The sequence below is a fragment of the Engraulis encrasicolus genome, chromosome 12 (assembly GCF_034702125.1).
Source record: "Engraulis encrasicolus isolate BLACKSEA-1 chromosome 12, IST_EnEncr_1.0, whole genome shotgun sequence".
NCBI classification, from domain to species: Eukaryota; Metazoa; Chordata; class Actinopteri; order Clupeiformes; family Engraulidae; genus Engraulis; species Engraulis encrasicolus.
In genome coordinates, this window is record NC_085868.1 from 3,414,247 (window position 1) to 3,426,260 (window position 12,014).

General features: G+C 43.0%; 1 long non-coding RNA gene across 1 annotated transcript; it reads left to right on the forward strand.

The window, feature by feature from the left end:
- The first annotated feature begins 5,147 nt into the window (after positions 1–5,147).
- On the forward strand, positions 5,148–8,686 carry LOC134459975 (uncharacterized). The gene is made up of 3 exons (XR_010036924.1): positions 5,148–5,197; positions 6,377–6,462; positions 8,463–8,686. It is a non-coding gene; the product is annotated as an uncharacterized LOC134459975 (long non-coding RNA).
- The last annotated feature ends 3,328 nt before the right edge of the window (positions 8,687–12,014 follow it).

Genomic DNA, 12,014 nt, shown 5'->3' on the forward strand with positions numbered 1-12,014 from the left:
ATGAGGGACTGTACAACATTTTCAGACGGTGTGACGGGAAGCTTATAACTTCTCATTCCTTTCGGCTCTCCGTGTGCATGATAAATATTCCCAGGAGACTTGTGAACTGCCATGGAGGTGTCTCAGATGAATTCTCTTTGCCAGCCTTCGATCCGAGCCGGAATGACACAGTGGAGATCTACAAGATCAGGAATCGCGATCAAATGAACTGCTATGAACCAGTTTCCCCCAGAGACTCACACAACGGAGTGAAAGTTGTCCTCAATGCTTCCACCATCCACTTCTGTGACGTTGCACCAGACGAGGACAAGCTCTACCAGGTCATCGTAGGTGAGAGGAGAGGGTGCCTGGCTATGCAGGAAATTATATGTATAAGTGATGATGACGATTACTTTGATTATGATTCTCCTATCTATGAGTATACACCTATTGTTCCAATATTATCTTTATTACGACATGCCCTGCCAGGACAGAGAGTGAACCTCACCTGTCTTATGTCACCTGGGTACAGAGGGAGGGTGGATTGGCGAACTCCAGGTAACCAGGTGCTCTCTTTTGACCCTTATCTGCAAATCACAAATCTCCGCACATCAGCTGAAGAGAACATGTACATCGACAGAGAGGACTACTCACTGATTATACAATCCGCCTCGACTACTCATTCTGGGAAGTATGAATGTACAGTGGACGGTGGCAGTAGGTATGATCTCCGCGTGTGTGCGGTTCTGGAGCCCATGTTTGTGATGTTCTCGCAGGGCGATAACACCTCTCTAGTCTGTTCTGAACAAGATGGCTTCCCTGAACTTCACTGGTACTATCAGAGAGAACCAGATCAGGAACTGGAGATTCTACAGTCTGACAGTTTGGTGTTGTTGCCTGAGCCCTTGAGGAGTAAGGTGGCTCCACAGCCTGTGTATCACTACACTCTCACCTTGTCATACTACTCTCTCATCATATCCAACCTGTCAGCAGAGGACAGCGGCGTGTTCAGGTGTGTGCACAGGGACATAAGAGATCTAGCGTGCGCCTCTAGAAGTTTCCACCTGGTGTTTCTGGGTTCCTCCGGCCTCGACTGGGCCTACTGGCTGCACGCCTCCCTCATGGCCTGTGTGCTGCTGCTGATGGTCACCGCCCTGGTGGTCGTCAGGCTCTGGAGAGCACGGGGGAGAACACACACCACACACCAGTGACGTGCGCTGGGATTTATGGCTGGTGAGGCAACTTTTTCAATATCAGATTTTCAAATAAATAATTGCCAAATAGGCCTACCGACAAGTTCCATATGTCATAGCAGCTTTCTTAACATAAGGTAGGCCTACATATTTTGACATAAGCTTACTGCATTTCCGCAGAGAAAATGCTATTAGATCTCTCTCTCTCACACACACACACACACACACACACACACACACACACACACACACACACACACACACACACACACACAGGATTCAAACAGTGGTCTCACATAAACTACACAGCACCAATGTGGACAGCAGAGCAGAGCAGAGGAGAGGAGAGTAGTGGAGAGGAGAGGAGAGAAGAGGAGAGGAGAGGAGAGAAGGGGAGGGGAGAGGAGAGGAGGAGAGAAGGGGAGAGAGGAGATGAGAGAGGAGGAGAGGGGAGGAGAAGAGAGAGGAGAGGAGATGAGAGGAGAAAGGAGGAGGAGTGGAGAGGAGCTCAAGGAGAGGAGAGGAGAGGGAGAGGAGAAGAGAGAAGAGGAGAGTAGATGGGAAAAGAGAGGACAGGAGAGGAGATGGGAAAAGAGAGGAGAGGGGGAGAGGAAAGGAGAGAAGAGAGGAGAGGGGGAGAGGAAAGGAGAGGAGAGGAAAGGAGGGGAGAGGAGAGGAGAGGAGAGGAGAGGAGAGGAGAGGAGAAGAGGAGGGGAGGTGAGGGGAGAGTAGTGGAGAGTGTAAGCTCCTTCACAGCCCACTGCTCACACACACACACACACACACACACACACAGGATTCAAACAGTGATCTCACATTCCACACAGCAGCAGCAATGTGGACTGAGCATCACGGCGGATGCTCAAGACACACAGGATTCAAAACATGGTGTCATATAGACCGCTGAGCACCACGGCGAACAAACCGGTGTGATGGCTTTTGTGATACGAACTGGATTCTCGTGCACACACACACACACACACACACACACACACACACACACACACACACACACACACACACACACACACACACACACACACACACACACACACACACGATTCAGTGGTCCAGACTCGGCGTTGGCGCAGGGGGCGTAGGTAAACAACGGTGGGGCAGTGCCATTTAACAAGTTTGAGTCAAGTTCACCATATAACTGGCGGCAGGGTCACGTTTAGTTCTACCTAGGCTACCTACTGCACAGGCTGCGCTACTAGGCCTGCTAGGCCTACTCCTCCTCCCTACACCAATATGTCTGTTAGAAAGGTGGACACCACATTCAGATCAGACGCGATATGTGTCCAGGATTATACTGTATTTTTATAGGCCGTCAAGATACAAGGCCATTCTCAGTGTTTTCTGGTCTTTGAAAGAGGGGACGCTGATAACCCCAAGCCACACGAGCATTTTGGACAAAAATGCTCTTATGGTGAATTTTGAGGTCTGCTTATCAGCGTTCCTTTCACTCCACCACTCGAAAATACAGATCCGATGCTTGCGTTGTAATAGGCTACCGCTTACACAGCAACAATTCACAGTATGCATTCAACAACAGAATATCACCCCACCGGGATGATCCTTCTGGTAGCCTGTGAAATAGATAATGAAGCCAGACGTGGCCGTGATCATGGACAGCTACCACCTCCGGTAGAAAAGACTAGAGTAGACAGAAAATAGGCACGACATGGTGCGTCATTTGAGGACACTCCTCCTGAGAACCGTCAACTATTCCCCTCATCCACATCATACCACTGCGGACCCAAACTCAACCTAAATAGGCTAAACAATAATGACGCTGAAATATTCCACAGTCGTTCATCTTGAGGATGGACATTTCAAAGAATGTCAGACGAGCCGAACCTCAAAGCGTGTATTATACAGCGTTTGATTATTAGAACTATCATTTTAAACTGCCTCGTTAGGATAGCAAGCAGCGTTATCAATGGGCATACTGGGACTGGCAAAGTGAACACACAGCCGCAAACCAAACCAAAATCCAGGAACCCACAACCCCTAGCTATTAGTTCGTTCTGTTGCCAAAATCACTCGTGATGAATTATTCTTTGAGACATGTAGCCATTGCTATGTCATTCAAAACATTCTCACTAGTTGCAGGTTAAGATTACGCCTGAAATGCATAGTGAAACATAGCTACTGTAAAACCAATGCAACCGAACTATTTTTCAAACAACTCTTCCTTCATCTTGACAAAATCAAATAAAACTTAGACCCAAGTCAACGCCACGGCGGGCAAATGTAATAATCAAATTTCCTTACCTTGAAATGCTGTCTTGATTACAGGGCTTCTCGCAATAATATTCTCACGGTTTGACATATCTAACCCAGCTAGCAAACTGCTAACGTTGTTTTGCTTGTTGCCTCCCATTCCACATAGCCAGTCTTTTCGGTTGTTCCACTCACTGTGAAATAATCAAATAATATTCTGTCCAATCTCCTGAATCAATTTCCTCAGCTCTGGTGTCGGTCGTCCATTCTTTATCACGTCTTGTTTCCCTTGGAAATCCAACTTTGAGAATGATCTTAGTTTCGTTATGAAATCCACTTCCATGGTAGCAGTCAACGTGAACAAGCTAGCCAACACTAATGACTGACTGTATTGAACTTGTATAGTGGCCATTTACTGTCAATGATAGTGGCAGAAATATTCTAGTGGCGCTATGACGTCACTGACAGAGCTAGACTCAACGGCAGAATGAGGTTGAGGCCAATGTGTTGCTCGCCGCACTACTCTATTTTTCAATGGGGTTATGCCAAAGCGCGCAGAGTAAAGAAATGATAATCACACGTAGAAAATAGTGAAAACAAATATCAGGAAAATGAGGGCACACCATACATATTTCTATTAAGTGTATAAAAACGTTTAATACAATATTACGAATTGCATACACAGAACGAGCAAAATGGCGCATGCGCTGAAGCTTGTTACTGAGGGATTGCGCAATCTGCGGTGAGGCCAACTCGGGAGTTGGCCCAAATTCAGTGTATTCGGAGCAGGAGGTGGGAAAATAGTGCGGTTTTGGCCACAAAAATGATTGAAAATGATTGAAACTGTTTAAATACTGCACAAATGGTAGTTATGGTAAATATGCTCGAAAACAGTAGTTATTATTGTTACTATTATTCACATTTACTGCATCTCATCATTCTCATGAAGTCTAGAAGAGACAGGTGAGGCACAGCCTCCCCTGCCGTATTGGAGTGCACGTGCCTGCCACACACACACCAGGTGCCACACACACATACAGCGCAACATACACCACAAACCCTGAGACTATAGAGTTGCAGACCAGAGGCGATGATGGAGTGTGAGGAAGAAGAGGAGGATGAAAGATGTAGATGAGATTGCAAGGGGACAAGGCAACAATGATGACAATGACGATGATGACGACGACGATGATGATGATGATGATAATGATGACCTGTGGTTCCATGTAGGTGAGCTTGGCTTAACAGGGCAGTGAGATTTGACTAGTAATAATATAATGGCTCCCTTACGGAAGGAAAATATACTGCAATATACTACAATTTATACTGCAATACATTAGAAAATATATCACAATATATCACAAACACGCTCATATATTTGAAAATATATAGCAATATATTATTGAACAACATATTACTATATATTGATCCATATATTTTAAAATATATGGCTGGCAAAACAAAACTGTATTCCACTATTCAGTCTGTATTTCTTGATGTTTTTAGTTCAGTAAGCACATTTTGCACGACATTGGACATTTACTCGACATTATAAAGTCATTTTAGGTGGACCATATATGGCCATATATAATAATATATTGATCAATATACAGGAGTCTCTGATTGAATCATCTCAGCTCTCATATCACGTATGACGCGCCTACGTCACGTCGTCACAACCTGAAGCTAAAGTGGCGAGAGAGCCGTCTCGGCTCGAGCGCGGTCCGGATTGTAGCTCCACACACAGTCGCCAGCCAGACTCCCCACCACAGTGACACAAACCAACCAGCCGCCTCGAGGTAAGTTATAAAGAGAAGTTTGTTCATTTGTTAACATAAATATACAAGCATATAGTCTGAAACGTCTACAGTGGTTGATGTGCAAAGTTTAGCCAAGTGGTTATCGAAGTTGGATGTTTGTTCATTTTTCCCCCAAGGACTAGAAATACGTTATTTTTTTGAATTTCCCGCGCTACCAAGCTATTGTACTACTAGCGATATTTGCGTTGTCGAAATGGTGTGTAGTTCTCATTGACAGTAGGTCTGGTTCTACACATCTTGAAAACGTAAACGTAATACTTGGGTCGATATTATATGGTTGTTGTGGTAAATTTCAGGTGAGCTCACTTTATTTGGCTTGTAACATCTATCTGGCTAATACTGCTGAGCCCCAACGTCAGCCTAGAAAGCCAGGCCTCAGTTAATTAGCCGCCTAGCTTACTCGGCTAACGCAAGGGAATCAAAGCAGAAGTGAAGTGCGACAAGATCTAAATGCACATCACGAACTTGCTTAAAAAATGGGCACTACAGTATAGTAAAACGAGGCAACGTCCTGCATTATTTTTTGGTAAAGCATAGCTGTTGCTGCTTCGGTTTTCCCATTGTGGTAACATCAATAGGTTTTTTTGAGTAACTTGCTCACGAACTAACTGCACTGTCCCGTTCTTGTAGAGCTATTGTTAGAGGTTAACGAAGCCTTGTCGTCAAATTGGTGAATTTCAAAACGGTAGCCTACACGTCGTTGTCTTCAGCTACTCTGTGATAGTTCGGAGTTTGCTTTGCTCACAGCAATTGCATTCATTGAGTCATGTTGGTGTTCATGTTTACTCTTAAACGAATGCGCGAGTCATTCTTGTTCATCGGAATTCATTCTCGCCAGTTACATCATCTTCATAAAAGAGTGCCTTCGTGCCAAGAACAGACGTGCAACTGTTAACGATGCTGGCTGCTGCGATTTCAATGCCTTGTCTTCCCTGTTGTCGGGACACAGAGTGCCACTACGACGCTCTGCGACTGCGAGCTAGAATGCTGTAGTTCCACCAGTCTACCGAAATCCCCCCCCCCCCCCCCCCCAGATTTAGCTCACAATTCTGACAATGATATAGAAGTGATGAGCTTGGTGGGTATCCTTGTGCCTATTTAAGGTTAAGTGTGTGAGTGAATGTTAATTTTCTGTTGCTCTTTTAACTTTTTTTGCAGAGGTTGCTGAAGAGGTAGGCTATGCAGCGATGGTCTGGAGGAAAAAATAGTCACATGGACTGGTGTGCATTCCAGTACTTTAAATGGTAAGCGATACTGTGCCTTTACTATGCTCACTCACTGGTGATCATGCACTAAATGGGGAATACATCTATCTGAACTTTGGGAGGAGGTTCAGACTCCCTTGGTGCAAATATAATCGTTTCAAAAAATCCTTTATACCTCATTCAATCAAGCTACTGAATAAACCGGGAATAAGAGAGATTGAGTGGGACAACATGGACCTCTGCAGCTAGTGTTGGTACTGCTGGTGGGGATGGAAGCTAGGGTAAAAGTTGGGAGGGGGATATGTAGACATGAATGTATCCCTGTTTTTATTATTTTTATGTTAATTATGGAATGGATGTAACCTAGTTATTTATTGCAAGGTGAAGGTGTGGTTGGTTGTAGGACGGTGTGTGTGGGTGGGGGGGGGGGGGTGGGTGGGGGTACTGAGCTGTGTGTGTGTGTGCGGTGTCGGGGGGGGGGGGGGGGGGGGGGTTGGGGTGGTTGGGGTGTCTGGACTGGATGGGTCAGGGGCAGTGGGTTAGGACATCCAGATTTAGAGTTTACTTGAGCTACATTATTAACTGCACATTGAATGTGTGAAACTTGCTGATGTAACATGTTACATTCAAGGGTTCATTGGGCTAAATGTGGTTAAAATCATTGACCTGGGTTTACAAAGCTGGGCAATGTTGGGCACTTGTTTCAGACTATTGAAAGGAAGGAGTATGAGAATGTAACACAATGCTTAACATGAAAAATAAAACCATTCATGAACCAACAGTGTATTTGGCCCCAACTAGTGGCATACCCTTCAAGTTTCAACTGCACATTGGTCAAACACAATTTCAGCGTTCTGTGCACCTGTTCCATTTTTTCCAACAAGAAGTACACTTGTTACATTACATTTAGCTGACACTTTAATCCAGAGTGACTTGAAAGAGGTCATAGAGCATGAACTACTATTTGGCGGCAAATCACTGCTGAAAACCTGGGTCTGTGAAGGAGGGGAATGGACTTACTTTTCATTGTAGGTGGTGTGGTGTTTTATACTCCCTCTTGCCCTCTGGCTTTTCACTTGCTATATGGACTCTGTATGAGCATTGGTAGTCAGTCAAGAGACAAAATAAATGTTTCCCAAATCATTTACAGGACTTTGGTCCATATATTCTCGCTAGCTTAGCAACATTCTTCCTCTGAGGATATGTAAAACAAAACAAAAAATGAATAATAAGATATTTTACACACCCAGGTCAACAATTTTAAGTGTTACCCCTAAATAGTTGCCTGCCCTTTTAAAGATGCACTGTTTAGGATTGTTCCCAGATTAGTTATTGTGACTATGCTGCTCATTGAAACTACTACTACCTAATGTACTGCACAGCCATGGAGAAGATTAATCTTTCATGATTGAATGGTGTAATATTCCCAGCCATAGTGAATACTCTGTCTGAAATTGATGGTTATGGTAAGCATGTAAGCAGGTGGGGGTTGGGCGTGTCGAGCAATGTTGCCATCGAAACCCAAGTTTTTGTTTGTCCAGTTAAATAGTTGGCGTAAAGGGCAGAATGAATCCTCGTGCATTTCCTCCCGACAATTATATGTTCTCATATACTGTTTTATGGACATGCATGGCTATGCTGTCAAGTGTTTACCTACAAGTACAATGTTGTAACATAACTCCATGAAATAACTTTCATTTGAAACCTCTCCCACTTGCTACCGCTTCATGGGACAAAGTTCAGTTTTAGTTACAATCCAGTTCCACATATTCCAGGTGACCTGTTTTTACCTGTCCAATTCAGCCTGGTGATTCGATGGTGGAACGATCACATGGTTGAATTAGACAGGTAAAACAAGGCCATTTGGAATGTGTGGCCCTAGATTGTAACTGAAACTGAACTTTTTCCCATCACTACGCCTCGCTTGTCTACGTCACCAGCCTCTGCTTCCTTGTCGCTTCCCAACGGAAAAAGAAATGGAACGTCTCGCTTGCACAATGGGTTAGAGAGTTAACATTCTTTTTACTTTACTTTTGCAGATGCTGTTGCTCAGGCACATCCAGGTGCGAGGATGGGGGAGATCCGGATGTCGCTAAATAAAAGAATCTGTGAACTGCTTCACCAAGAGAAAAAGAAGTCCATGGACAGGCCTATGAGCCCTCTTGTTGACCTTGAGTGACTGAGGCTGCGGGCGGTCTGCCCCTGAATTCATTTTTTTTTTTTTTTAAATATATCTGAAGGTGTGTGTGTGCGCGCGGGTGTGTGTGTGTGGGCGCGGGCACGCGTATGTGTGTGTGCACGCGTGCATGTGTGTCAGTGCTTTATGTGAGGTGTTTCGCTTACCGGCCACAGCCACAGTTTTTTGTTTTGTTTTGTTTTTGTTTTATTTGTTTGTTTGTTTTTTTAGAATATTTCTGCATTTACATTAAGTACAAGTTACTGGCCAAAGTGGGAGACTGAAATTGTTACTGGCCACAGGCAAGTTTCACCAGCATTTGGCCTGTTGGCCGGTGTCGTTGTCAAGTCGTGGTTTGTGTGCGTTTCCCTGCCTGTCTGCCCCTCTGTCTCTGCATGTGTGAGCGGTGGTGTTAAAGGGTCGGTTGGTTTCATGTTTTTAATAAACCAATGTCAACAGTTGAATGAATTGAATTGATGTTTGGTCATTGTTGTAATTACATTACTTCATAAATGCCTTGTATAAAGTACGTTACAGTATATTGTGTAGTGTAATGCAATACATAAGTCAATATATGATTTAATTAATAAGCCATATACTATGGGATATAATCCAATATATGCAACAGTATACTTTACAGTATAATGCAATACATAAATCAATATATGATTCATCAATAAGCCATATATTATGGGATATAATTCAATATATGCAGTAATATACTGTACAGTATAATGCAATACATTATTCAATATATGATTCATCAGTAAGCCATATATTATGGGGTATAATTCAATATATGCAGTAATATACTGTACAGTATAATGCAATACATAAATCAATATATGATTAATCAATAAGCCATATACTATGGGGTATAATTCAATATATGCAACAATATATTGTACAGTATAATACAATACATAAATCAATATATGATTTATCAATAAGTCATATACTATATGGGATATAATTCCATATATCCAACAATATATTTCACAGTATAATGCAATACATAAGTCAATATACGAAAACGGCAATAATGTCTATATTCTCGTATACCGCAAAATATATCACTTTATATTGTGCAATATACTGCTGTACAATATAAAATGATATATTGGCAAACAATATATTGTAGTATATTATAATATATTTTCATTTCATATATTCAAAAATATATTTTCCTTCCGTAAGGGCTGTTGCAGTTCATGGTTTTAATGAGGATTTCGAGTAGGGATGTGGAAATAGCTGTAGATACAGTAAGCTGTAATAAAAATGTGTTTGCTTTATGTTTAGTTGTAAAACATCTTTATATCTTTACATCTGCTTTGAGTTGTTTAACATGTCATTCATTTCGATGATGATCAAAATTGTGTGAACCTGGCTTTGAGGGAGCCACCAGCAGGCATTTGTTATACAGCTATAGGTGTATTGTATAAAATGTAAAATGTGCTTCCTGAAAGTTCTCAAACAGCATAAATCACTTTGCTGCATTTTTATCTGTTTATTTGTTTATTTTGTTGTCAAGGTTGGTATAAACGTCAAGTCAATAAAGATGACGATAAATAAAAATAAAAAGCCCTGAAAGTTTTTTTTTTCTTCATCTCACATCCTGTCCTTGTCACCAGTTACTTCCATTAAAACAGATAAGACAAATTAAAAAACACTGCCTCAGATTTATCTGATGGCTTTTGGAGCTCTTTGCTTAGGAAACTTTATTTGCGTATATGTGCAAAACGTTCTACTCTAGTCTTCATGTACCACATTTCCCATGCAGTTTACGCCCCTTAGGTTTCTCGAATCCAGAGGGGGCCAAAATCATGGGTGAAGTTGCAGGCCAAACTCAATATTTATTTTATATGGACAAAAAGTGTGCATGCAAGGCAGATTTCAGAAACACCCATTCCTCGGTTTGTTGTAGTAGGCCTATATAAGGGGGAGATACCACTATTGATGCACAGCACAGTACTAATACAGTGGCCTGGGCCCAATCATCACTCTTGCGAGGCTCATAACTTCAAGTCATATTATACATGGTATATGGGCCAACTATAGGCCATGTTAAATGTTCTTGTAGGCCAAATAAAATGACTCCTCAGGGCAAATTTGGCCCCAGAGCCTGAGTTTGACATCCCTGTTTTAGTGCGTTTCCTGTTGAATGCACGACTGAACAAAAACTCTGATTGGTTTTGGATGATAACAGCACATTTACAACGCTGCCTTAACAGCTTAATTAAACTAGTGGCCCCATTTCGGAATTCTGTGCGGCCAGATTCTGGGTCACCTGAAAGCACCTCTGCTCACTTTTTCCAAGCTGGGAAACCCCCATTGCACAACACTCCAGAGCACACCGTGGTCACTGCACCCAACAAAATAAAAAAAGAAAGAGGGTTCACTTAGTGTATACATCAATGTGCATTCACCATGAACTTCCGATCAGAAAGTCCTCTTCTCAATTGGACTCTTTGTCTCATGACTATTGGCCTACGTGAACAGAACCACAGCAGCAGCCTGGGACCAAGGATGAACAGAAGGGGAAGTTGGACTAAATAAGGAAACAGACCTTTTACCAGAGGGTTGCAGGTTCAATTTCCTCAAAAGGAAACAGACTTGTTACCAGAGGATTGCATATTTGATTGCTATAAGTTATAGACTGGACCTGTGATTATTAGAGGGTTGCCGTTTCAATTCCCCTTAAAGTACAGTGAAGAGGGTTGGGTCGATTCCTCTAGGACTAGATCATAGGTTCTTAACCTGGGGTGCGGGCCCCCTATAGGCGTGGCCCAGAGTTTACAGGAGGTCCTTGGACTTTTGTTTGTGTTGAGGTTGTGAGCAAAATTCAGTTGACGGAATTAAATAGTGTTTTGCACCGGTGAATTTTACATTCATTTTGAAGAGGTTTATAAGCATTTGATGATGTTTGATTTGGTTCCATTGACTTCCACTACACTTTTTAAAAAGTGAGTGGTGGACATGCCCAGTATGACCACTCTCTCACACACCACTTTTGTCTGGCACCGGAATGATTGTTCTTGTGGATGTGCACTAGCCTGGTCCTGACCATCCCATAATACTACCATTTCATTTCGTATTTATGGTCTGGCATTTGTTTGCTCTGAAGCGATTGTAGGAAGCAGGAAGTTTGCACTCAGTTATGGTTTGAAATTATTGGACACCTCTCACCCAATCGCTGGCACTTACTCAACAACAACATAGCGCAGACCAATGGCTCTGGCGCAGATGTGTACGTCATTGTCACGAGCGTCCTCCCCCTTTCGCCCCCACGTGGGGGGCGTATTCGATTATTGGCTGTTTTCTGGGGGGGGGGGGGCGTTGCGATCAAAATTCTACTGCTCCAGGCACTCCACAGAGAAGCACGGCCAGACTACAGTAGTGGAGCCAATCCTTTGGC